Source organism: Chiloscyllium plagiosum, unplaced genomic scaffold, assembly GCF_037043375.1.
Source record: "Chiloscyllium plagiosum isolate Xiang-an unplaced genomic scaffold, Cpla_swu_hap1 HiC_scaffold_48, whole genome shotgun sequence".
NCBI classification, from domain to species: domain Eukaryota; kingdom Metazoa; phylum Chordata; class Chondrichthyes; order Orectolobiformes; family Hemiscylliidae; genus Chiloscyllium; species Chiloscyllium plagiosum.
Window position 1 is genome coordinate 21,439,247 of NW_028270186.1, and position 24,812 is coordinate 21,464,058.

At 44.3% G+C, this 24,812-nt stretch overlaps 1 long non-coding RNA gene across 1 annotated transcript in view; it reads right to left on the reverse strand.

The window, feature by feature from the left end:
* Positions 1–24,591, reverse strand: part of LOC122543204 (uncharacterized) — a 45,615-nt gene extending 21,024 nt beyond the window's left edge. Inside the window, exons 1-3 of the long non-coding RNA XR_015754820.1 lie at positions 23,050–24,591; positions 19,102–19,192; positions 7,275–7,439 (exon numbers count right to left, since the gene is read on the reverse strand). This is a non-coding gene — a long non-coding RNA (uncharacterized LOC122543204). The remainder of the gene's footprint in view (positions 1–7,274; positions 7,440–19,101; positions 19,193–23,049) is intronic.
* Between the last annotated feature and the right edge of the window lie 221 nt (positions 24,592–24,812).

The following is a 24,812-nucleotide window of genomic DNA, read 5'->3' on the forward strand; positions in this document are numbered from 1 at the left end:
ATGGCATTGAGGGTGAGTTGGAGGTTTGGATTAGGAGTTGGCTGGCTGGAAGAAGACAGAGGGTAGTAGCTGATGGCAAAGGTTCATCTTGGAGTGCTGTCACTAGCGGTGTTCCGCAAGGATCTGTTTTGGGACCATTGCTGTTTGTCATTTTTATAAATGACCTGGAGGAGGGGTTAGAAGGTTGGGTGAGCAAGTTTGCGGATGATACGAAAGTCGGAGGAGTTGTAGACAGTGAGGAAGGATGTGGCAGGTTACAGCGGGATATAGATAAGCTGCAGAACTGGGCAGAAAGGTGGCAAATGGAGTTCAATGTAGCTAAGTGTGAGGTGATTCACTTTGGTAAGAGTAATAAAAAGATGGCGTACTGGGCTAACGGTCGGATACTTGGTAGTGTGGATGAGCAGAGGGATCTTGGTGTCCATGTACACAAATCTATGCAAGTTGCCACCCAGGTAAATAGTGCGGTGAAGAAGGCATATGGCGTACTGGCTTTTATTGGTAGAGGAATTGAGTTCCGGAGTACTGAGGTCATGTTGCAGTTGTATAAGACTCTGGTGCGGCCACATCTGGAGTATTGTGTGCAGTTTTGGTCGCCATACTATAGGAAGGATGTGGAGGCACTGGAACGGGTGCAGAGGAGGTTTACCAGGATGTTGCCTGGTATGGTAGAAATATCGTATGAGGAAAGGCTGAGGCACTTGGGATTGTTTTCATTGGAGAAAAGAAGGTTTAGGGGTGACTTGATAGAGGTGCACAAGATGATTCGGGGTTTAGATAGGGTCGACAGTGAGAATCTTTTTCCACGTGTGGAGTCAGCTATTACAAGGGGGCATAGCTTTAAATTAAGGGGGGGTAGGTATAGGACAGATGTTCGGGGTAGGTTCTTTACTCAGCGAGTCGTGAGTTCATGGAATGCCCTGCCAGTAGCAGTGGTGGACTCTCCCTCATTATGGGCATTTAAGCGGGCATTGGATAGGCATATGGAGGATAGTGGGCTAGTGTAGGTTAGGTGGGCTTGGATCGGCGCAACATCGAGGGCCGAAGGGCCTGTACTGCGCTGTATTCTTCTATGTTCTATGTGCAGGTCAGGTGAATTGGCCAAGCTAAGTTGCCCATAGTGTTAGGTGCATTAGTTGAAGGGGTGGGGGGTGGGGGGAATGGGTCGGTGTGGATTTGTTGGGCCAAAAAGTCTGTTTCCATGCTGTAAGAAAGCTAATCCAATGAATTTAGATAGGACAATTAGGAAAGCACTTATGAAGCAGCAGGTGAAAGGACAGTCAGCCAATATCTTAATTCATGTTCAGGCAGCATCCGAGGAGCAGGTGAGTCAACTTTTCGGGCATAAACCGGAAACATCGACTCTCCTGTTCCTTGGATGTTGACTGTCTGGCTGCGCTTTTCCAGCTCCACACTCCAACTCTGTAGTCTTCACTTTCGCCAAATATGTTAATTCCTGCATTGTTCATTGTTGTAATGTCATAGACCCGGAGGATGAACAGACGTTCTCTGATGTTTGTCTCGTGGGTTGAAAGCAGAGGCAGGGAATGAGGGAGAGAAATTGAAAAACTGCTGAGGCTCAATCAGAATAACATGAACATGGAGAGTGACAGAAAGAAAGATCGGTAAATTACTACTGTTAAACAATCAATAGCCACATGGGAGGCTTACCCATGGGGATGGGATCCGGACTTGTAGTCTAGCAAGTAGGCTAGCTGTTTGTCAGGATGTCCAAGTGTGTGGGGAGGCTGTGAAGAAGGTAGCACTGACAGGGAATACTTGCAGACACAGAGATAGGTTCAAGTGCGTATACTTCAACGCAAGGAGTATCAGAAATAAGGTCGGTGAACTTAAGGCGTGGATAGGTACCTGGGACTACGATGTTGTGGCCATCACAGAAACGTGGATAGAAGAGGGACAGGAATGGTTGTTGGGAGGTTCCTGGTTACAGATGTTTCAGTAGGATTAGGGAGGGTGGTAAAAAAGGAGGGGGGGGTGGCGTTGCTAATTAGAAATGGTATAACAACTGCAGAAAGGCAGTTCGAGGGGGATCTGCCTTTAGAGGTAGTATGGGCTGAAGTCAGAAATAGGAAAGGTGCAGTCACCTTGTTGGGTGTTTACTATAGGCCCCCCAGTAGCAGCAGAGATGTGGAGAAACAGATTGGAAAACAGATTTTGGAAAGGTGCAGAAGCCACAGGGCGATTGAAGTCATGGGCGATTTCAACTTCCCAAATATTGATTGGAAGCTCTTTAGATCTAGTAGATTGGATGGGGCGGTGTTTGTGCAGTGTGTCCAGGAAGCTTTTCTAACACAGTATGTAGATTGTGCGACCAGAGGGGAGGCCATTTTGGATTTGGTACTCGGTAATGAACCGGGACAAGTGATGGGCTTGTTAGTGGGTGAACATTTTGGTGATGGTGACCACAATTCTGTGACTTTCACCTTGGTTATGGAGAGAGATAGGTGCGTGCAACAGGGTAGGTTTTACAATTGGGGGAAGGGTAATTACGATGCCGCAAGACAGGATCTGAGGAGCATAGGTTGGGAGCATAGGCTGTCGGGGAAGGATGTCGTGGAAATGTGGAACTTTTTCAAGGAGCAGATACGACGTGTCCTTGATATGTATGTACTTGTCAGGCAGGAAAGAAATGGTCGTGTGAGGGAACCTTGGTTGACGAGGGAGGTTGAATGTCTTGTAAAGAGGAAGAAGGAGGCTTACATAAGGTTGAGGAAACAGGGTTCAGACAGAGCAGTGGAGGGATACAGGATAGCCAGAAGGGACCTGAAGAAAGGGATTAGGAGAGCTAAGAGAGGGCATGAAAAATTTTTGGCGGATAGGATCAAGGCTTTTTATGCGTATGTGAGAAACATGAGAATGACGAGAACGAGGGTAGGTCCGATCAAGGACAGTAGTGGGAGACTGTGTATTGAATCGGAAGAGATAGGAGAGGTCTTGAATGAGTACTTTTCTTCAGTATTTACGAATGAGAGGAACCGTATTGTTGAAGAAGAGAGTGTGAAACGGACTGGTAAGCTAGAGGAGATACATGTTAGGAAGGAAGATGTGTTGGATATTTTGAACAACTTGAGGATAGACAAGTCCCCCGGGCCTGATGAGATATATCCGAGGATTATGTGGGAAGCAAGAGAGGAAATTGTAGTACCGTTGGCAATGATCTTTTCATCTTCACTGTCAACAGGGGTGGTACCAGGGGACTGGAGAGTGGCGAATGTTGTGCCCCTGTTCAAAAAAGGGAATAGGGATAACCCCGGGAATTACAGGCCAGTTAGTCTTACTTCAGTGGTAGGTAAAGTAATGGAAAGGGTACTGAGGGATAGGATTTATGAGTATCTGGAAAGGCACTGCTTGATTAGGGATAGCCAGCACGGATTTGTGAAGGGTAGGTCTTGCCTTACAAGTCTGATTGAATTCTTTGAGGAGGTGACCAAGCATGTGGATGAGGGTAGAGCAGTGGATGTAGTATACATGGATTTTAGTAAGGCATTTGATAAGGTTCCCCATGGTAGGCTTATGCGGAAAGTCAGGAGGAATGGGATAGAGGGAAATTTGGCCAATTGGATAGAAAACTGGCTAACCGGTCGAAGTCAGAGAGTGGTGGGAGATGGTAAATATTCAGCCAGGAGCCCAGTTACAAGTGGAGTTCCGCAGGGATCAGTTCTGGGTCCTCTGCTGTTCGTAATTTTTATTAATGACTTGGATGAGGGAGTCAAAGGGTGGGTCAGTAAATTTGCAGATGATACGAAGATTGGTGGAGTTGTGGATAGTGAGGAGGGCTCTTGTCGGCTGCAAAGGGACTTGGATATGATGCAGAGCTGGGCTGAGGAGTGGCAGATGGAGTTCAACCCTGCCAAGTGTGAGGTTGTCCATTTTGGAAAGACAAATAAGAATGCAATATAGGGTTAACGGTAGGGTTCTTAGTGAGGTGGAGGAGCAGAGGGATCTTGGGGTCTATGTTCATAGGTCTTTGAAAGTTGCTACTCAGGTGGATAGAGCTTGTAAGAAGGCCTATGGTGTATTAGCGTTCATTAGCAGAGGGATTGAATTCAAGAGTCGTGAAGTGATGTTGCAACTGTACAGGTTTAGTTAGGCCACATTTGGAGTACTGTGTGCAGTTCTGGTCGCCTCACTTTAGGAAAGATGTGGAAGCTTTGGAGAGGGTGCAGAGAAGATTTACCAGGATATTGCCTGGAAGGGAGAATAGGTCGTACGAGGATAGGTTGAGAGTGCTAGCCCTTTTCTCGTTGGAACGGCGAAGGATAAGGGGTGACTTGATAGAGGTTTATAAGATGATCAGAGGAATAGATAGAGTAGACAGTCAGATACTTTTTCCCCGGGTACAACAGAGTGTTACAAGGGGACATAAAATTAAGGTGAAGGGTGGAAGGTATAGGGGAGATGTCAGGGGCGGGTTCTTTACCCAGAGAGTGGTGGGGGCATGAAATGCGCTGCCTGTGGGAGTGGTACAGTCAGAATCTTTGGTGACCTTTAAGCGGCAATTGGATAGGTACATGGATGGGTGCTTAAGCCAGGACAAATGTTCGGCACAACATCATGGGCCGAAGGGCCTGTTCTGTGCTGTATTGTTCTATGTTCTATGTTCTAGATGAGCTGCAGAACTGGGCAGAAAGGTGGCAAATGGAGTTCAATGTAGCTAAGTGTGAGGTGATTCACTTTGGTAAGAGTAATAAAAAGATGGGGTACTGGGCTAATGGTCGGATTCTTGGTAGTGTGGATGAGCAGAGGGATCTTGGTGTCCATGTACACAGATCTTTGCAAGTTGCCACCCAGTTAAATAGTGCGGTGAAGAAGGCATATGGCGTACTGGCTTTTATTGGTAGAGGAATTGAGTTCCGGAGTACTGAGGTCATGTTGCAGTTGTATAAGACTCTGGTGCGGCCACATCTGGAGTATTGTGTGCAGTTTTGGTCGCCATACTATAGGAAGGATGTGGAAGCACTGGAACGGGTGCAGAGGAGGTTTACCAGGATGTTGCCTGGTATGGTAGAAAGATCGTATGAGGAAAGGCTGAGGCACTTGGGGTTGTTTTCATTGGAGAAAAGAAGGTTTAGGGGTGACTTGATAGAGGTGCACAAGATGATTCGGGGTTTAGATAGGGTCGACAGTGAGAATCTTTTTCCACGTATGGAGTCAGCTATTACAAGGGGGCATAGCTTTAAATTACGGGGGGGTAGGTATAGGACAGATGTTAGGGGTAGGTTCTTTACTCAGAGAGTCGTGAGTTCATGGAATGCCCTGCCAGTAGCAGTGGTGGACTCTCCCTCATTATGGGCATTTAAGCGGGCATTGGATAGGCATATGGAGGATAGTGGGCTAGTGTAGGTTGGGTGGGCTTGGATCGGTGCAACATCGAGGGCCGAAGGGCCTGTACTGCGCTGTATTCTTCTATGTTCTATGTTCTATGGAAGGTTGACCCTACGGAACGCAAAGACGAAGGCCATCGAGGAATTTCCATTTCCATGACCAAGCACTAAAAAAAAGGTGCTTCAGACTCAGCGGATTCTATCGGAAATTTGTTCCAAACTTCAGAAGTGTAGTGGCAACATTAACCAATTTGCTTAAGAACAACATAAAGTTTCGGTGGTGAGAGCCATGCGACCATTAGAAATCTATATTAAACATCAAACCAGATTTAGCAACACCAAACATTTCAAAACCTTTTAAATGCTAGTGACATTGGTGTTGGAGTAGTACTGCTCAGGAAAATGAGAACGGGATTGAACTTGGTTACTTTTCGAAGAAGATCAACATCCACCAGAGGGAATATTCTACAATCGAAAATGAAATTTTGAGTACGGTACAGGTCTTGCAATATTTCGATGTGTATTCTGAAGTAGAGTGGTGCTGGAAAAGCACAGCAGTTCAGGCAGCATCCGAGGAGCAGGAAAATCAATGTTTCGGGCAAAAGCCCTTCATCAGGAATACAGGCAGAGTGCCTGAAGGGTGGAGAGATATTTTGATGTGTATGTCAACAGCAATGTGCCAGAGATCATTGTGTACACCGACCACAATGCACTTACATGTTTACAACATTTTAAAGATGAGAACATTTTACATGAGAGATTATTTCGTTGGAGTCTTATGTTACAGACTAATAATTTAAAAATCATGCACATTGTGATTACATTATGAATGTAATCACAGATGCGTTATTGCGGATTTAACTAACAGAGTTTGGATGAGATTTGCCTCTATTTAACGTTTGGTGTATATATACAGGGGTAAATGGGAAGGCGTTAAGGTGAACTTATATTAAAGTTATCTGTATGTTCTGGTAGCATGTTTAAAAAAGTAGAGAAAAAAATGAAGCCATCTTTTCATTATGATGGCTCATTTTTTCTTAAGGGGAGGAGGTGTTATGAAGATGTGGGTATACTTTTAAGAGAGTTAAAAGCAGCAGAACCACCAGACAGCACTAAGTGTTCTCAATAAGGCAGCGATGTATGTAACACTGCGTTGAACAACTCGAGTAGTTTGTTGCCTGGAGACAAAAACGAAATCGATTCCGGTCAATCAATTTAAATTATACGACAATAAAAATACCAATTTCTAATCAAGTTTGAATTGAGTATATTGACAATCTTAAAAGCCAATGACACAACCCGATACTCTGGGTTATAATACAGAGGGAAAATTGAAGAGTTGCTAGGAGAACTGCCACAGCCCAGCATGTAAACAAATTGCTTTAAAATAGCTCTCTCTTAAAAGTATCTTTTTGATCAGTAACCTGTGACGCATAAATTCTGAGCAAAGAGAAAAGAAAACACAAGGAGATCCAAAGATAAGAATCTACAGCTGCCTGGTTTTGAGATAAGAGATGTGGTTTTCTAAATTTTAATTGGGAGTTTTATCGGACTAGTATTGTAGAAGGGAAGCTAAACGATAGGTTTGAGAAACAAATTGTAAACCGTGGTTTGTTAGTTATTCTCTGTTCTACTTTAGGAAATAAAGTGGTTAATCTTTACTTTAAATAGTCCTTGGCAACTTGATTTTTACAGATTTTCTGGATCTATCTTTCTGTATCTATCTGGTCTTAAGATAAGCAGGAAGGTTTACCCAGTGTCATAACTATAATAACACTATTACTGATACAAATTAAATACAGTTGTAATAGCAACCCTATACTGATGCTCATACTGGAATGTGTTTTTTAAACATTTACTGGCATGACTAATGTTCAGCCATTTTGAAGAACAGTTATTATAAACATTTTCAGAGAGTCTGGTACTTACTCGTGTCTATATTGTGCAACCCTGATTTTTCCAAACCGGCAACTGTAGCTTCATTCCTGGATCTCTCAGTTTATCATTACCCGCATTCAGATACATCAGCAATCAGCACTGAGAGCCAAGGTGAGATCCTCAGCACAAGCATCTGTGATACCATTGTTATAGAGTCTGAGGATCAGATATAAAGATAAAAGAGAAACAGAAAATAAAAGCAGAAGTCAGAACAAACCCCAGTGAATAGTAATAGCACTGTGCTTGATATCAGTAATAATACGCAGTGTCAAACATTCAGTTATTATAAAAACAGTTACAGTCAGGTACTTAGTGCAGTTTCTGTATCTTACAGTCTGGATTTCTCAGAGACACAGAAAGCACTTTCACTCCTGAATCTCTTAGTTCATTGTAACCCAGTCTAAACAAATTGAATGAGAAACAACATGAATCAAGCCTCCCTTCTGGCAACATCATTTTTTGCCGTTACAGAGATTAGAATGCACAATAATACGGAAAATACAAGTTTGGGAAATGAATGGAATAGATTTCTCCATTGTTGACAACGAATCTCACTCTGTTCGAGTATGTTTAGTGACGGACAGTAAATAGACTGCTGCCTCTAGGAAGCTCCAGTCCCATCTTTTTTTTTGATTAGATTAGATTACAGTGTGGAAACAGGCCCTTCGGCCCAACAAGTCCACACCGCCCCGCCGAAGCGAAACCCACCCATACTCCTACATTTACCCCTTACCTAACACTACGGGCAATTTAGTATGGCCAATTCACCTGACCCTGCACATCTTTGGACTGTCGGAGGAAACCGGAGCACCCGGAGGAAACCCACGCAGACACGGGGAGAACGTGCAAACTCCACACAGTCAGTCGCCTGAGTCGGGAATTGAACCCGGGTCTCAGGCGCTGTGAGGCAGCAGTGCTAACCACTGTGCCACCATATTGTGGCTCTGAGTCCCGCAAAAATCAAAATTGCTGCCTGTGAGCTTTCACTGTTTGTTAAATTCTGCACTCCCAGGGGGTTCTCGCATTACTCCTCATTCAACAGGCTTTATGTTATAGTAACTTTAGGTGGAGAAGTCAGATCTATTAACTATTTCCCAAACATTCTTTCCGGAGAGGTGTCTCGGATGTGAAATGGATTAAAAGAAATGCCTGGTGACACTGGCAGCACTCTTCCCATGTCCTGCCCATTGTTGGTGAAGCCTTGCCACTTACTGCTGTGTGCCTGCACTCTAGGACTAATGTCTCACAATACTTTAGCTTTAAGGGTTTAAAGTTTAAGAATGTGAGCCCTCAAGACTGTGAATAATGCTAACCATTGCAGTTAAACGAATTTCCCTTTTCCCAAACCAGAAATCTTCCTTTGACAAGACATACTCAATTGGATTTAAGCACGTAATGATTATGAATCTAAATTCAACTTGTGTTTTCTCATTTCTAAACAAAATGACAGTTGAAAAAATTGCTTTTTTTTGTTAGCTTATACATTATACAGGTACAGCATGCTTTGTTTTACCAGACATCTTATGAGCCAGCACTCTTGCGAAACTGGGAAAAACCTTACCCCCGAAATGACGGATGTTTACTGTATTATCACCATCTCAATGTAGTCAGTTAAGAGTCCACTCTGCGGAGAAGTTTTAAAGGCAAGTAGCATTATTATTTCAGGGGATTTATGACATAAATAATGTGATGTGTATGCCCCTGTATTATGTTTCTTGTACTTATTGTGTGTTTTTTACATTTTGGACCAATTGATCATCTGACATACGTACTGATGAATAAAATGTTTGTTGTATTTATATTTCATTATTTAGCCTTATTAGCTGAATTACAGTAAAAATCACGCAGATCAGCCACATCGAGTGATCTCTACTTACTGATTGAACAGAGACTGTAAAATCCCTCCTGATCCAAAAGGATCGATTTTAGATTCTCCAGTCGTGACAAAATTATGAACTGAGTCCTTACATTATTGATATAGTGTGTTTTGAATCTCCTTCTGTCGTTTAACTGAGCAGCTTGTTCCTTTTATGTCAGAGCAACAACATAAAGCATGTCTGCTCACTGAATCAACCACCAGTTAGAAATCAGGAATTGCCTCAACTTCTGGCATTTGTGCAGTACACATCATAGTCATTGCAGACCTTCGTAACCAACGAATCATCTTTCTAAATCAAGCTATTTTACTGTCGCTCAGCCATCAATGGCCTGAGACAGGACCGCACAATCAGGGTCAGTTACAGCTTTTTAAATGCAAGTGTTTGCATAGATTCTACTGTGGTCTGAGCCAGTGCTTTATTCTGAGACAAGATGAAAATTGTTGTTGTGTTGGCTAAAAGCAAGGAAAAAAACAAAACACTAGGCATTGGCTAATAGGAGAAGACATCAGTTTGATTCAAAATCTGTTGAGATTTTCACATATGCTCTTCTATGGAAATGATTGCATTTGAATTACAAAAAGAAAGAGTCTGAACTATCTCAAAACATGAAATGCAAAGGCCAGCGAAAACACATTCCTCAAACTGGATTTGCATGACACCAATCAGTTTATCTGAAATCATAACCTTTTGGAATGCTGCTCCTACAATGCCTTAATCTGTCTAATGACCAGCTCTCCAAAAGCTTGTGATTTCAAATAACCCTGTTGACTTTAACCTGATGTCGTATGACTTCTGACTTTGTTCATCCTAGTCCAATAGCAGCACATCCACATCATCATTCCTCATACCAAAAGATACATATGTGTAAGCTCAGTGCATGAAGCTACATTCATGAGATCACCACAGAATAGAGACTGATCTTTCTTTTATATTCCATAATGTGAGATTGAAACATCCTACATCAATCACGAAAAGACAAACATTGCTTCTAAATTTCTAACAATTTTTTGTTGCAAAACTGATTCATTCCAGGTACGTGTGTGTGTGCCTGTGTGAGACAGAGAGAATTAGAAAATAGTCTGTATAGAATATTTAACATAGTTCATAATACTGAAAAAAGTGGTGGGTTTCAGTGCTCGGGGAGAGATTTCGAGAAAACGGGTTTGACAATGGAGCTGAGAGGTAGCGGAGTTGAGAGTGATTTGAAGCCAAGATCCACAATTGAGCAGCAAGTGACAGAGGGGCTGAAGTCATGAGGTCCTCAGATTAATGGTGGTGCCAGGAGTGCTAGGAGTATGTACAGTTACAACAGAACTGCAAGTGGTAGGGGAGTCTGGAGTAAGAACTGCGCTGCTGGTTCCAGGAGAGTATGAAGTGGCAGCAGAATTAGCAGCACTGGGCAATAGGTGTAATAGATGAATGTGGAGTGACAAGTACATAGGATTACTCAGCTATGGATTAAACATCAGGGGAATATGTACGGACATGGAGTAGGTCAAAGTGAAGTTTGGAATAGCGGAGGATTATCGAGTGAGAGGAGAGTGCGCAGACTCAAAAGGTAGCTCCCTTGAACTCTTATGCTTACATTCAAATCGTTAAGCCCTTTCAAACAGACATAAAGATATACACAGATTTTCTTTGTTGGAAATGTATGGGCTAAATAAGGGAGAACTAAAAGAAAACGAATGAAATGTAAAAGCATTAAACACAAAATGGAGAAAAAGATTTTGAGTGAAGGCTTCAGACTGAGAGGTGCGCAATTGGGAGACCTGATACACTGTGGGCTCAGTGGTAAGCACTGATACCTCTCAGCACCACGTACCCGGGTTCAATTCCTGCCTCGGGCAACTGTATGTGTGGAGTTTGCACATTCTCCCCATGTCTGCATGGGTTTCCTCCGGGTACTCCGGTTTCTTCCCACAATCCAAAAATGTGCAGGTTAGGTGGATTGGCTATGCTAAATTGCCCATAGTTACAGGGTTAATGTAGGGGAATGGGTCTGGGTGGGTTACTCTTCGGAGGGTCGGTGTGGACTTGTTGGGCTAAAGAGCCTATTTCCACACTGTAGGTAATCTAAACTAATCAAAATCAGAACAGATATCTCATGCTAGTTCAATGAGACAATCTTGAGCTGATCTGGATTTAAACATGTTCCACTGACTGAACGAAATAGAAATAGAATTGTGTGCTTTAGCACTCCCTTTGTTTTAAATCATTCATGCAACATAGGCCAACAGGAGAAGACATCAGTTCGATTGAAAACCAGTTGACCAGGGATTCTACTTCCTTAGTACATTCGCCTTCTTGACCACTCTATCCACCTGTGCAGCAACCTTCAGGGTACAATGGACCTGCACTCCCGGATCTCTCTGCCCATCAACTTTTCTCAAGGCTCTTCCATTTACTGTATAATTCGCTTTAGAAATGCATTAGCTCACATTTGCCTTGATTGAATGCCATTTGCGCCACTTCTCCGCCCAACTCTCCAGTCTATCTATATTCTCCTGTATTCTTTAACAGTCCCCTATGCTTTCTGCTACTCCACCAATCTTAGTGTCAACTGCAGACTTGCTGATCATACCAACAGTGCCCTCTTCCACATCATTATATACATCTTCACACACACACACACACCACAAACAACAGTGGCCCCAGCACTGATACCTGTGGAACACCACTGGTCACATCTCTCCATTTCGAGAAACTCCCTTCAACTACTATTCTGTCTCCTGTTGCTCAACCAGTTCATTATTCACCTAACTCCACTTTCTCCATGAGTTTACTATGAGGAACCTTATCAAACGCCTGACTAAAGTCCATATATATGACATCTACAGTCCGTCCTTCATCTATCAACTTGGTTACTTCCTCAAAGAACTCTATAAAGTTGCTAAGGCACGATGCACGCCCCCGCGCCCCCTGAAAAAAAGCCCATTTTTTTCCCAAATATAAATAGATTTTATCCCGTAGTACCTTCTCCTTTCCTGCCACTGATGTCAGGCTCACTGATCTGAATATCCCTACTACCCTTCTTGTAGAGGGGACAACATGAGCATCCTTCCAGTCCTCCGGCACCTCACCTGTATTTAAGGATGCTACAAAAATATCCTTAAATATATCTTTAAGGGCCCCAGCTATTTCTCTCTCGCCTCCCTCAGCAACCTGGGATAGATCCCATCCGGTCCTGGGGATTTGTCCACCTTAATAACCTGTAGCCTACCCAACACATCTTCCCTACTTATGTCCACGTGATCCAAGGTAATCAATCTTCTATCTCTAATCTGAACATTCATCCTGTTCCTCTCCTCAGTGAACACTGATGCAAAGTAATCATTCAGAATCTCCCCCATTTTCTCAGGTTCGACACACAACCTTCCTTCCTTATCTTTTAGTGGACCAATCCTTTCTCCAGTTGCCTGCTTGATTCTTATACAAGAATAAAAGGCTATGGGGTTCTCCTTAATTCTGCAAGCTAAAGCTATTTCATGACCCTTTTTAGCCCGCTTGATTCCTCGTTTAAGACTGGTCCTACTCTCTCGATATTCCTCCAGGGCCCATTCTATTCTTAGTTGCCTGGACCTTATTGTACGCTTCCTTTTTCCTCTTGACTAGTCGTACAATTTCTCCTGTCATCACGGTTCACAAATCTTGCCTTTCCTATCCTTTGCTTTCAATGCGACATGACTATCCTGCACTATCTTTCATCTATCTTTGAAAGCCTCTCACATCTCAAATGTGGACTTCCCTTCAAATAGCTGTGTCCAATCCACATTTCCCAGCTCCTGCCTAATTTTGATATAATTGGCCTTGGCCCAGTTTAGTACTCTTCCCTGAGGACCACTCTCATCTTTGTCTACGAGTATTCTAAAACTTACAGAATTGTGGTCACTGTTCCCAAACAAATCCCCCATCACAACTTCTCCCACTTGGCCTGGCTCATTCCCCAGTATCAGGTCCAACATGGCCCCTTCCCTTATTGGACTACTGACATACTGTTCTAGAAAACTCTCCTGGACGCTTCTTACAAATTCCGCCCCATCCAGACCTCTGACACTAAGCGTATCCCAGTAAATGCTGAGAAAATTAAACACTCCCATCAGCACCACCCTATTGCCTCTACAGCTTTCCATAATCTGCTTCCATATTTGCTCTTCTACATCACACTCACTGTTGGGAGACATGTAATACAGCCCCAACAATGTAACTGCACCCATATTTCTCAGATCCACCCATAATGGCTCACTACTCAAGCCCTCCATAGTGACCAGCAATGCAACTCCTCCCCCCTTTTACTTCCCTCCCTATCCTGTTTGAAGCGTCTATATACTGGAACGTTTAGCTGCCAATCCTGCCCTTCCTTCAATCAAGTCTCTGTGATTACAATAACTTCATACTCCCAGGCACCAATCAAAGCCTTACCTACTATACTCCTTGCACTGAAGAATATGCAGGCTACCAGTTCTTTTGCATTCACCTGCTCTCTGCCTACTCTTCCCCTAACTTCATGATTCTTATAGTCTCCAGTTTCCACCTCGCTGTCCACTTGTCTTGTCTCCTTGTTCCCAGCCACCTAGAACATTAGTTTAAAATCTCCCCAACAGCAGTAGCAAAAACTCCGGCAAGGACATTAGTTCCAGTCTGCTTCAGGTGTAGACCATTCAATTTGTAGTAGTCCCACCTTCCGCAGAACCAATCCCAATGTCCAACAAATCTGAACCCCTCCCTCCTACACCATTCCTCAAGCCACGTGTTCATCCTGCCTATTCTTTCATTTCTACACTGACTAGCATGTGGCACTGGTAGAAATCCTGAGATCACTACCTTTGAGGTCAATCTTTTTAACTTCTCTCCTAGATCACTGAATTCTACTTTCAGGACCTCATCTCGTTTTTTAACTTAGATAATCGATGTCTATGTCCACCAAGACTGTTCACCCTTCCCTTTTCGAATGCTCTGCAGCCGGCCGTATGAGTCTTTTTCACGCCCTTCTGAACAACAGTGCCCGCCATGGTGCCATGATACTGGCAACTGCTGCCCTACCCTGGTGAGCCATCTCCCCCAACAGTATCCAAAATGTTATACCTGTTCTGGAGGGAGATGACCGCAGGGGACACCTGCTCTGCCTTCCTACTCTTTTTCTGCCTTTTGGTCACCCATTCACTATCTCCCTCAGCAATTCTAACCTGCAGTGTGACCAGTTCACTAAACGTGCTATCCACAACGTCCTTCGCATTGTAGATGCTCCACAGTGAATCCATCCGCAGCTCCAGAGCCGTCATAAGGTCGAACAAGAGTTGCAGCTGGACACACTTCTTGCAAGTGTAAGAACATCAGCCTGAGGTCCCATATCAAGCAAGAGGCACATGCCCCGGGTCTGAGGTCCCATGCCATTGTAAGCATTAGCTTTATATCAACTAACTAAAACGAAACAATGCACTCAAATATATGCATTCATGTAATGTTATATTTAAACTTGCAGTGTTTGAATCTGACATTGACGTCACTTTGATCTTAGTGCACCAAGTTCTTTCAGTATCTTGCCCAGCTTTGGGATCCTGTGGTGCATTTACACAAAGGATTCCCACATCACCTTACGAAGCTGAGAGCCTTTCTCCATCACCAGTTTAAGGAGAAGTTTGGAATTGTCTGCTCAGTTTCCTTTCTCTACAAGCTCAATGATTTTCTGTAATGAATTATGAAGAATATATGGAGGGGTGAAGTGAAAAGATAAAGTTGAATTTAGTGGAAGGTTGTGCTCTGCAAGACCTAGCAAGTTTTCTCATCCTACTGTCACAAAACTGCCTATGTTGCCCTCATATTGAGCTTGAATCTCCGGCTAGACTCTCACTTTAATGTTGCTGCGACACCCATCTCCCACCAAGGCTTCACCCGTGCACCGCTTTTTACCATGACTGCACACAACATGTTGCCTCACTTACTTTCACCCACTCCAGCACTCAGACTACTAACCTTGCATGCTCTCTGCATAACCAATGGACTCAGTCAGGTCCACCTCTTGCAGGTAACAGTGGTATCTCCAGAGTATCAGTTATCAAGCGGGCTGTTCCGCAAGACATTTGCTCCCGCACCTTCAAGGGAGTAGTGTCCTCGTAGGATGTACCAGCAATGCTTCCCCTTTCATGCCCTGCCAGGTCACATACTGACACCTCAGTGGGAAGGTAACATTAGTGGCACAAGCACCAACTGGTCAGTACATCACTGCAACATCTGTGCAGCTGGCCAAGGAGGAAATATGGCAGGCACTCAGAACTGCGAGAGACAAAGCACAAGTACAGCACCAAGGAGAAGAGGAGTCTAGTATCAGCAATTAAACATGCACAAAAAGGTACAAATGCAGCAGAGAGATGTGCCATGGCTTGGGTGTAGGTTGAGGGGGGCAATTTCTACCATAGTGTGGAGGTTTGCAGGATTACAGAAATGCTATCGGGCCACATTTGCCTCCATGGATAGGTTATCAGTTGCCATGGAGATCCAAGTTCAACAGGCTCAGAGTCTGCGAGATATGTACGCAGACTCCAACCCTTTACCATTGGGCCTCAGCAGTGATAGCGCAGAGAGAGGAAAAGTGAGAAAACTTGATGTCACGAGCAATAACGTCGCTAGGTTTTTGCCTCCCCATCATCTCGCATGTGACACCTTGGTCCTTGGGACTTCAAGGAGGGAGAAGGATGGGTGGGTTCTTTGTCTGAAATTTGCATTGGCCACTAGACAGAGATTCAAACAAATTTTGTGTGGACAATACCTACATATCAAAGAATATGGGGAGAAAGCAGGAGCAGAGCACTGATTTAGATGATCAACTATGATCTGTACGGATGGCAAAGCAGGCTCAAAGATCGGAATGGTCTACTCCTGCTCCTATTTCCTGTCTCCTCATACTTTCAAACATCAGGAAACCTCTCTGGGCAGTCCTAAATTCTGTAATTGAATGCTCTCCAGTGAAGGTTTTGGGAGTCAAAAACCGTTCTAAACCTGAAGAAAACCAGTTCATCTTGCCTTCAGTAGTTGCTCTAAGTTGTGATTTTTGACTGATAAGTTAAAGATCTTTCACAAATGAACCAGCTACCCAGCGTCCCTTGGAAATCAGTGGAAGCATCCATTAGGGATAGAGTTCCAGTATTTTAGCCAGAGAAAAAGAAGGAACAGTGATATAGTCCCAAGTAAGGATGGGGAGTAGCATGCAGTGCCGACGCATCTGCTGCATTTGTAATGCTAGATGGCAGTGGTCGTGTGTTTGGAAGCTTCTATTGAAGGAGAGTTGAAGGATTTCTGCAGTGCATTTTGTAAATAGTACACACTGCTGCTTCAAAGCATCAATGGTGATAAGAGTGGATGTTGAGTGGGGTGTCAATCAAGTGAGCTGCTTTGTCAAAGAGATCTACAGCACAGTAAAAGGCCTTTCAGCCTATCATATCAATTTCCTTTTCCAGCACCTAGCTGATAACATTGTATGCCTTGGCATCACAAGTGTATACCTAAATACTTAACTGTTATGAGGGACTCGGTCTCTGCCACTTTTACTGAAAGCCAGTTTCAGATTCCCAGCACTCTGGGTGAAAAAAGTTTTTCTTACATCTCCTCTAAACCTGCTGCACCTTCACCTTAAATATAAAGGTCCCTGCTCATTGATCCTTCCATCAAGGGGCAAGGTTTCTTCCTGTCAAGCCTATCTATTTCTTCTTAACTTTTATATATCTCAATCATGAGCCCTCTGAATTTCCTCTGCACTAAGGAAAACAACCCGGTCTGTCCAAGCTCTCTTCATAACTGAAAATTCCCAGCCCAGGCGACATCCTGGTATACCTGGACAGCCTCTCCACTGTACATCCTGTGTTATCCTGGATGGTGTTGATCAGGGTTAATCCTACGGCTTTCCAATAGGATCAGGGTTAATCCTAAGGCTTTCCATAGGTATGTCAGGAATAAAAGAATAACGAGAGTTAAATTAGGGCCAATCAAGGATAGTAGTGGGAAGTTGTGTGTGGAGGCAGAGGAGATAGGGGAAACACTAAATAAATATTTTCCAACAGAGTTCAACATAGAAAATGACAATGTTGGCAAGGAAGATACAGAGATACTTTCATCTAGACTAGAAGAGATTGAGGTTCACAAGGAAGAGGTATTGGAATTGTTACAGAATGTGAAAATAGACAAGTCCCCTGGGCCAGATGGGATGTATCCTAGGATCCTCTGGAAAGCAAGGGAAGAGGTTGCCGAGCCTTTGGCATTGATCTTCAAATCATCATTGTCTGCAGGAATAGTGCCTGAGGACTGGAGGATAGCAAATGTGATTCCCCTGTTCAAAAAGGGCAGTAGAGACAACGCTGGTAATTACAGACCAGTGAGTCTCACTTCAGTTGTTGGTAAAGTGTTGGAAAAGGTTATAAGAGATAGGATTTATAACCATCCAGAAAAGAATAATCTGATCAGGGACAGTCAGCACGGTTTTGTGAAGGGTAGGTCGTGCCTAATGAATCTTATTGAGTTTTTTGATAAAGTGACCAAACAGGTAGATGAGAGTAAACCGGTTGATGTGGTGTATATGGATTTGAGCAAGGCATTCGATAAAGTTCCCCACAGTCGGCTATTATACAAAATGCGGAGAAATGGGATTGTGGGAGACATAGCAGTTTGGATAAGTAATTGGCTTACTGAAAGAAAACAGAGGGTTGTAGTAAATGGAACATGTTCATCTTGGTGTCCAGTTACTAGCGGCGTACCACAAGGGTCAGTGTTAGGTCTACTGCTGTTCATCATTTTTATAAAAGACCTGGATGAAGGCATGGAAGGGTGGGTTAGCAAATTTGCGGACGACACTAAGGTAGGTGCAGTTGTGGATAGTAATGAAGGATGTAGTAGGTTGCAGAGAGCCATAGATAGGATGCAGAGCTGGGCTGAGAGGTGACAAATGGAATTTAATGTGGGCAAGTGTGAGGTGATACACTTTGGACTGAGTAATCAGAATGCAGAGTACTGGGCTAATGGTAGGATTCTAGGGAGTGTGGATGAGCAGAGGGATCTCGGTGTCCATGTACACAGATCCCTGAAAGTTGCTATCCAGATTGACAGGGTTGTTAAGAAGGCATACAGTGTTTTGGCCTTTATTAATAGAGGGATTGAGTTCCGGAACCAGGAGCTTATGCTGCAGCTGTACAAAGCTCTGGTGTGGCCACACTTGGAGTATTGTGTACAGTTCTGGTCACCGCATTATAAGAAGGATGCTTAAGCTTTGGAGAGGGTGCAGAAGAGATTTACTAGGATGTTGCCTGATACGAAGGGAATGTCTTACGAGGAAAGGCTGAGGGCCTTGAGGCTGTTCTCGCTAGAGAGGAGAAGGTTGAGAGGTGACTTAATAGATACATACAAGATAATCAGAGGGTTAGATAGGGTGGACAGAGAGAGCCTTTTTCGAAGCATGGGGAAGGCAAACACAAGGGGACACAGCTTTAAAGTGAGGGGAGATAGGTATAAGACAGATGTCAGAGGTAGTTTCTTTACTCAGAGATTAGTAAGGATATGGAATGCATTGCCTGCAATGGTAGTAGATTCGTCAAGTTTAAGTCTTCATTGGACAGGCATATAGATGTAAATGGAATAGTGTAGATGGATGGGCTTCAGATTAGTATGACAGGACGGCGCAACATCAAGGGCCCAAGGGCCTGTACTGCGCTGTAATGTTCTATGTTCTTGAGTATTGCTGAAAATGCACCCAGCCAATCAAGTGGAAAAAATCTGATCTTTCTTTTTATAAACAAAAATAATCCAGGCATTTCTGCATTGTTTTTCACTCAAGTCCACAAAATATGGAATACGAACCTTTCATAACAACAGACTTTGGTCTTTTTCTTTAGCAAACAATGCATTTATTATCAGTATTGTTCATTCAGTTCTCTGATTTCTGCATTCCTGTCACTTACTTGATGTTCTTGTCCATTGATGATTCTCTCATATGTTAACAATGAGCTGACTCCATCCATCACTCTTTCAATCTCTCGTTTAAGTCTGTCCCTAAAGAATTTTGTCAAGTGGAGCAAATTAAAATCTTCACACTTTTACAGGAACTCAAATGATTACAGAGTTCAAATCTATGAACATGTTCGAAGACAAACACATCATTCTCTTCTAAACACCCTACAAACCATATTGTATCATAGAATGTTCTTGCTTTCGCATTGTATCAACCTATATAGTCGCTTCTTAAAAAATGGGGCAGTTTTATAAGCTGATTCTTATGTTCCACTACTTGGAATACCTGGCGGCCTCTGAGCCTTAATTAAACTTAAACATTGTTTTTGTCCTTCTGTTATTTCCGTCCTATTGGATACTTTTGACAGGAAAGCAAAATTTTCTGTATTTCAGCTGCTGTCTACAATTCTGATAAATCTGCACACTTTGACCCAATATCTACCAGTAACCTTGTGAATAGATGAGACTCCAGCATAAATTCTCTTGCAGAAACTTAAATGTGGTGTGAGAAAATGACAAAGCCCTGGCAGGATCTGTTGTGCTGGCACTGTTCTACAACCTTGTTGATAGTTACCCAGAGACAAACACTTGCTCCAATATTAAAGGTGTTATATTGTCATGTAGCATGGAAACAGTCCCTTCAATCAAAACCAGTTCTTGCTTACCATAATCCCAAACATAACCAGCCCTAGCTGCCTGCGCTTGGCCCATATCCCTTCAAACATTTCTCTAAAGTCTTTTAAATGTTGTAATTGTACAGCATCCACCACTTCCTCTGCAAGTTCATTCCACATGGAAACCACTGCATAAAAGAAATCTTTGCTCTCCCCTTAAATACATGCCCTCTAGTCTTGAAATCCCCTACTCAGGGGAAAATGCACCTACCATCCATCATTTATCCATCATTACTTTATAAACGCCAACAAGGTCACCCCTCAACCTCTTGCACTCTATTGAAAAAGTCCGAACTTATCCTTATAACTCAAAGCATCCTTTCCCAGCATCCTGGTACACCTCTTCTGTACCCTTTCCAGCTCAAAAATATCGTGCTTATCAGCCAGAACTGGACACAGTATTCCAGAAGAGGTCTCACCAATGATCTGTACAAGCTCAATCTAACATTCCAACCCCTAGTCTCAACTGTCTGACAACGAAGACAAGTACATTAAAATGGCGTTTTAAGCACCCCTGTCTATATGTGATGCAAACTTCAAAGAATTATGTACCTGAACCCTTAGGTTACTCTGCTCTGAAACACTGCCCAAGGCACAATTTTTAATGGTATATGTCTTGTCTATGTTTACATAGAACATAGACCATTACAGCGCATTACAGGTGCTTCCATCCTCGATGTGTTTCACAGGTCGGTGCAACCATTTGAAGCCCATCTAACGAACACAACTGCATTTTTGTCCATATGACTATACAACAATCATATAAATGCCCTTAACTTTGGTGAGTCTACTACTGTTACAGGCAGTGTGTTCAACTCCCCAACTACTCTGAGCAAAGAAACAACCTCTGACATCTGCCCAATATCGATCACCCCTCAATTTAAAGCTATGCCCCCTCGTGCCAGCCATTACCATCCAAGGAAAAAGGCTGTCACTGTCCACCCTAACTCTATGGTTATCTTATATGTCTCAATTAAGTCACCTCTCAACCTTCTTCTCTCCAATGAAAACAGCCTCAAGTCCCTCAGATTTTCCTCAAAAGACCTTCCCTCCATCCAACAGAACAATTCACTTGATTATATTAGATTACTTACAGTGTGAAAACAGGCCATTCGGCCCAACAAGTCCAAACCGACCGTCCGAAAAGCAACCCACCCAGACCCATTCCCCTACATTTACCCCTCCCTATAGCAGGGCAACCAGACTGCACACAATACTCAAAAAATGGCCACACCAACGGCTTGCATAACCTTAACATGACATTCCAACTCAATGTTTTTAAGCAACGAAGGCAAGCATGCTGAACACCTTCTTAACTACCTGTGACACAACTTTCTAAGAATTATGTGCCTGAGCCCCTCTGTCTCTCAGTTCTACACCACTGTCCAGGGCCCTACCATTTACTGCGTAAATTCTCCCTTGCTTATTTAGCAAAAAAAACACTCAATTATCAAAATTAAACTCCATCTGCCACTCCTCAGCCCACTGGACTAACTGATTAAAGATCCTGATGTCATTTTATTCACTGTCCACTATCACCAATTTTGGTGTCATCTACAAACTTACTAACCATGCCACAAAGCATAGGGAAAACCTGAGGACTACAGATCAGAATCAAGAGTGATGTGCTGAAAAAGCATAGCAGGTCAGGCAGCATCCGAGGAGCAGGAGAATCAACATTTTGGGCATAAGTCCATCACCAGGAATGAGGCTTGTGGGCCAGGGGCTGAGAAATATATGGGAGAGGGGTGGGGCTGATGAAGGGAGCGTGATAGGTCGATGAAGATGAAGGAAAGGTGATAGGTCGGAGAGGAGGGTGGCACAGATAGACGGGAAGGAAGATGAGCAGGTCAAGAGGACGGTGCCAAGTTGGAGGTTTGGGGTTGGGAAAAGGTGGTGGGAGGGGAAATGAGGAAAGTGGTGAAATCCACATTGATCACATGTGGTTGCAGGGCCCCAAGGCGGAAGATGAAGCATGCTTCTTCCAGGGGTCAGGTGGTTTGGGTTTGGCAATGGAGGAAGCCCAGGACGTGCATGTCCTTGGTGGAGTGGGAGGGGGAGTTAAAGTGTTTGGGCATGGGGCATTGGGTTTGGTTTGTGCGGGTGTCCCAGAGATGTTCTCTGAAGTGATCTGCAAGTTGGCTTCCTGTTCTCCGATGTAGAGGAGACCACATCGGGTACAACGGTTACATTAGATGACGTGTGTGAAAGTACAGGTAAATTTCTGTCAGATGTGGGAAGATCTTTTGGGGCCTTGGACGGAGTTGACGGGGGAGGCATGAGCACAGTTTTTCCACTTGTTGCAAAGCCAACAGAAATTTACCTGTAAACCTTCCACGTCCGACAGAAATTTACCTGTAAACATGCAGGTCCTCGGCCGCCTCCCTTGCTAAACCCTAACTACCCGACGTCTGGAGGAAAAACGGCTCATCTTCCGCCTTGGGACCCTGCAACCACACGGGATCAATATGGATTTCACCAGTTTCCTAATTTCTCCTCCCCCCAACTTATCCTAGTGCAAAGCTTCCAATTCAGTACCGCCCTCTTGACCTGCCCGTCTTCCTTCCCACCTATCCGTTCTACCCTCCTCTCTGGCCTATCACCTTTCCCCCCAACTTCATCTACCTATCACATTCCCAGCTACGTTCCACCACCACCCCCCACACCACTCCCTCTTATTTATCTCTCACCCCTCTCCACAAGCCTCATGACTGATGAAGGGCTTATGCCCGAAACATCGATTCTCATGCTTCTTGGATGCTGCCTGACATGCTGTGCTTTTGCAGTACTACACTCTCATGCCTCAAATCACAGAATCCCTAGTGTAGGAACAGGCCTAACAAGTCCACACCAACCCTCTGAAGAGTATCCCACCCAGACTCAGTCCCCTACTCTTTTACTGTACATTGCGCCTGACTTATGCACCTCACCTACACATCCCTGAACACCATGGGTAATTTTAGCATGGCCGATTCATCTAGCCTACACATCTTTGGGAGGAAACCGGAGCAGATTTATATAACTGACCATTATAAGCTGCCATTTACATCAATAAATGACCAACAACAGTGGATCCTGCACCAATCCCTGCAGAACACTGCTGGACACGGGTCTCCAGTCCAAAAAAATGCTCCTCTATCACCACTCTCGGTCCCTTACCTTTAAACAATTTTGCATGCAGTTTGCAAGCTCTCAATGAATCCCATGCAATCTAAGAGTACTCACCAGTCTCCGAGGCAGAACCTTCTCAATGCAGGCAGTGTCGACTACTCTGTCCTCATCTATCTTTTTTGCTTTCAAAAATAGAACTCAACTTCGTGAGACACGATGTCCAATACACACAGGCACATCGACTCTCCCTTAATCGTCTCTCCAAATGCAATAAATCCTCTCTCTGAATCCATCCAACGCGGCTTCCAGACTCATTAGTCCCAGGCTTTGCATCAAAAACGCCACTTGAATTCCTCTCTTGCCTCCCTTGGTGCAGCATTGAAATCCAGGAACACCGAGCTGCCAGTCCTCCCCTCCCCTCAAGCAAAAGTGAGGACTGCAGATGCTGGAAACCAGAGTTTAGATCATGGCTTTGCTGGTGGTGAGAAGGGCTCTGCCTGTGAGATCCTTTATGCACGCCCGGACTCTCAGCCGCACCGCACGCTGCCCTCGAAGCGACTGCGGGGGGGGACGAGACTGTCACACACCTCCTTCTGGAATGTGCCTACGCAGAAGAAGTCTGGAGAGGAATGCAGTGGTGTTTGTCGAGATTCATCCCGAGCAGCGCCCTAATGCGGGACTCAGTGCTCTATGGTGTGTTCCCCTGGACGCACACCGAGATGAACATCAACTGTGCCTGGAGGATCATCAACTCGCTCTCTGGGCGATCCGAGACCTATTGATCTTCCAGCTGAAGGAGTTGACCCCGACTGAGTGTTGCAGACTGGCACATTCTAAGGTCCAGGACTACGTGCTGAGGGACGCGCTGAAGCTTGGGGCAGCTGACGCCAAGGCGCGGTGGGGAAAGACCACCGTGTAACATCTGCCTGCCTAAGAAGAACAGGGGGCCCACGCAGTCATTTGTATTCTGCTGACGCCTCAGCTAAATATTTGGATACATGATTGATAAATGTACAGACCTGTATATACAAATGATAAATTCTGATCTCTGTATGCAAAGAAATGGAATGTTCACGTATGTATGGCATGACCAACTGTACAGACCATCAAAATATTTTATGAATAAAGTATATTTTTGAAATAAAAAAGAGTTTAGATCAGAGTGGTGCTGGATTCCCGTCATTTTTCCTGCTCCTCGGATGCCAGGAGGGATGCCTTCCCTCAGTCATGTTGCTGCGATACCTTTGATATCCCAGTCCACAGTTCCCATACATGCCTCTGCATTCTCGACCCGAAACGCTATTTCCATGATTTCTTCCCACAGGCGTTTTTTTGCAATTCCAATTTTAGTTTGGGAATTGCAGCGTCCGCAGTCCTTTCGGATTTTCGGAGAAAGTTGCGCGTGTTAAACCGTTTCCTCACAAAACACATCAGGAAACCGGGTTCCTTTGGTTGGGACGGCGAAGGGAAACGGGCTTATGCAGAAGGATCCTCGAACCCAAAGCGTTACCTCAGCTTTCTCCTCACAGAACGTAGAGTTTCTCCAGAAAAACGTCCCTTTTTTAAAAAAAAATGCAATAGCCGGATACTTGCTTCCTGCGTTTACTGGGGGAAGGGAAACGCCGCGAACACGCACAGAGTCATTGCCGTCCCGCGCCGCGACGGTTGGCTGGGGTGCAGCCGCGCACGTGGGCGGGACTACCGCGCCAGGCCAACGTCCATTCGCCAGAGCGGCCGCCGCTCAGCTGCCCTCAGCCATTAGGAAGCAAAGCCGCCTCGCTCAGCCGAGGAGTCGGAGAGAATGTGCGATCTGATTGGTCGCCTCCGGAAAAGGGGGTGGGAAGAGGAAACGGATTTGAATTTGGGAAGGTTAAAAC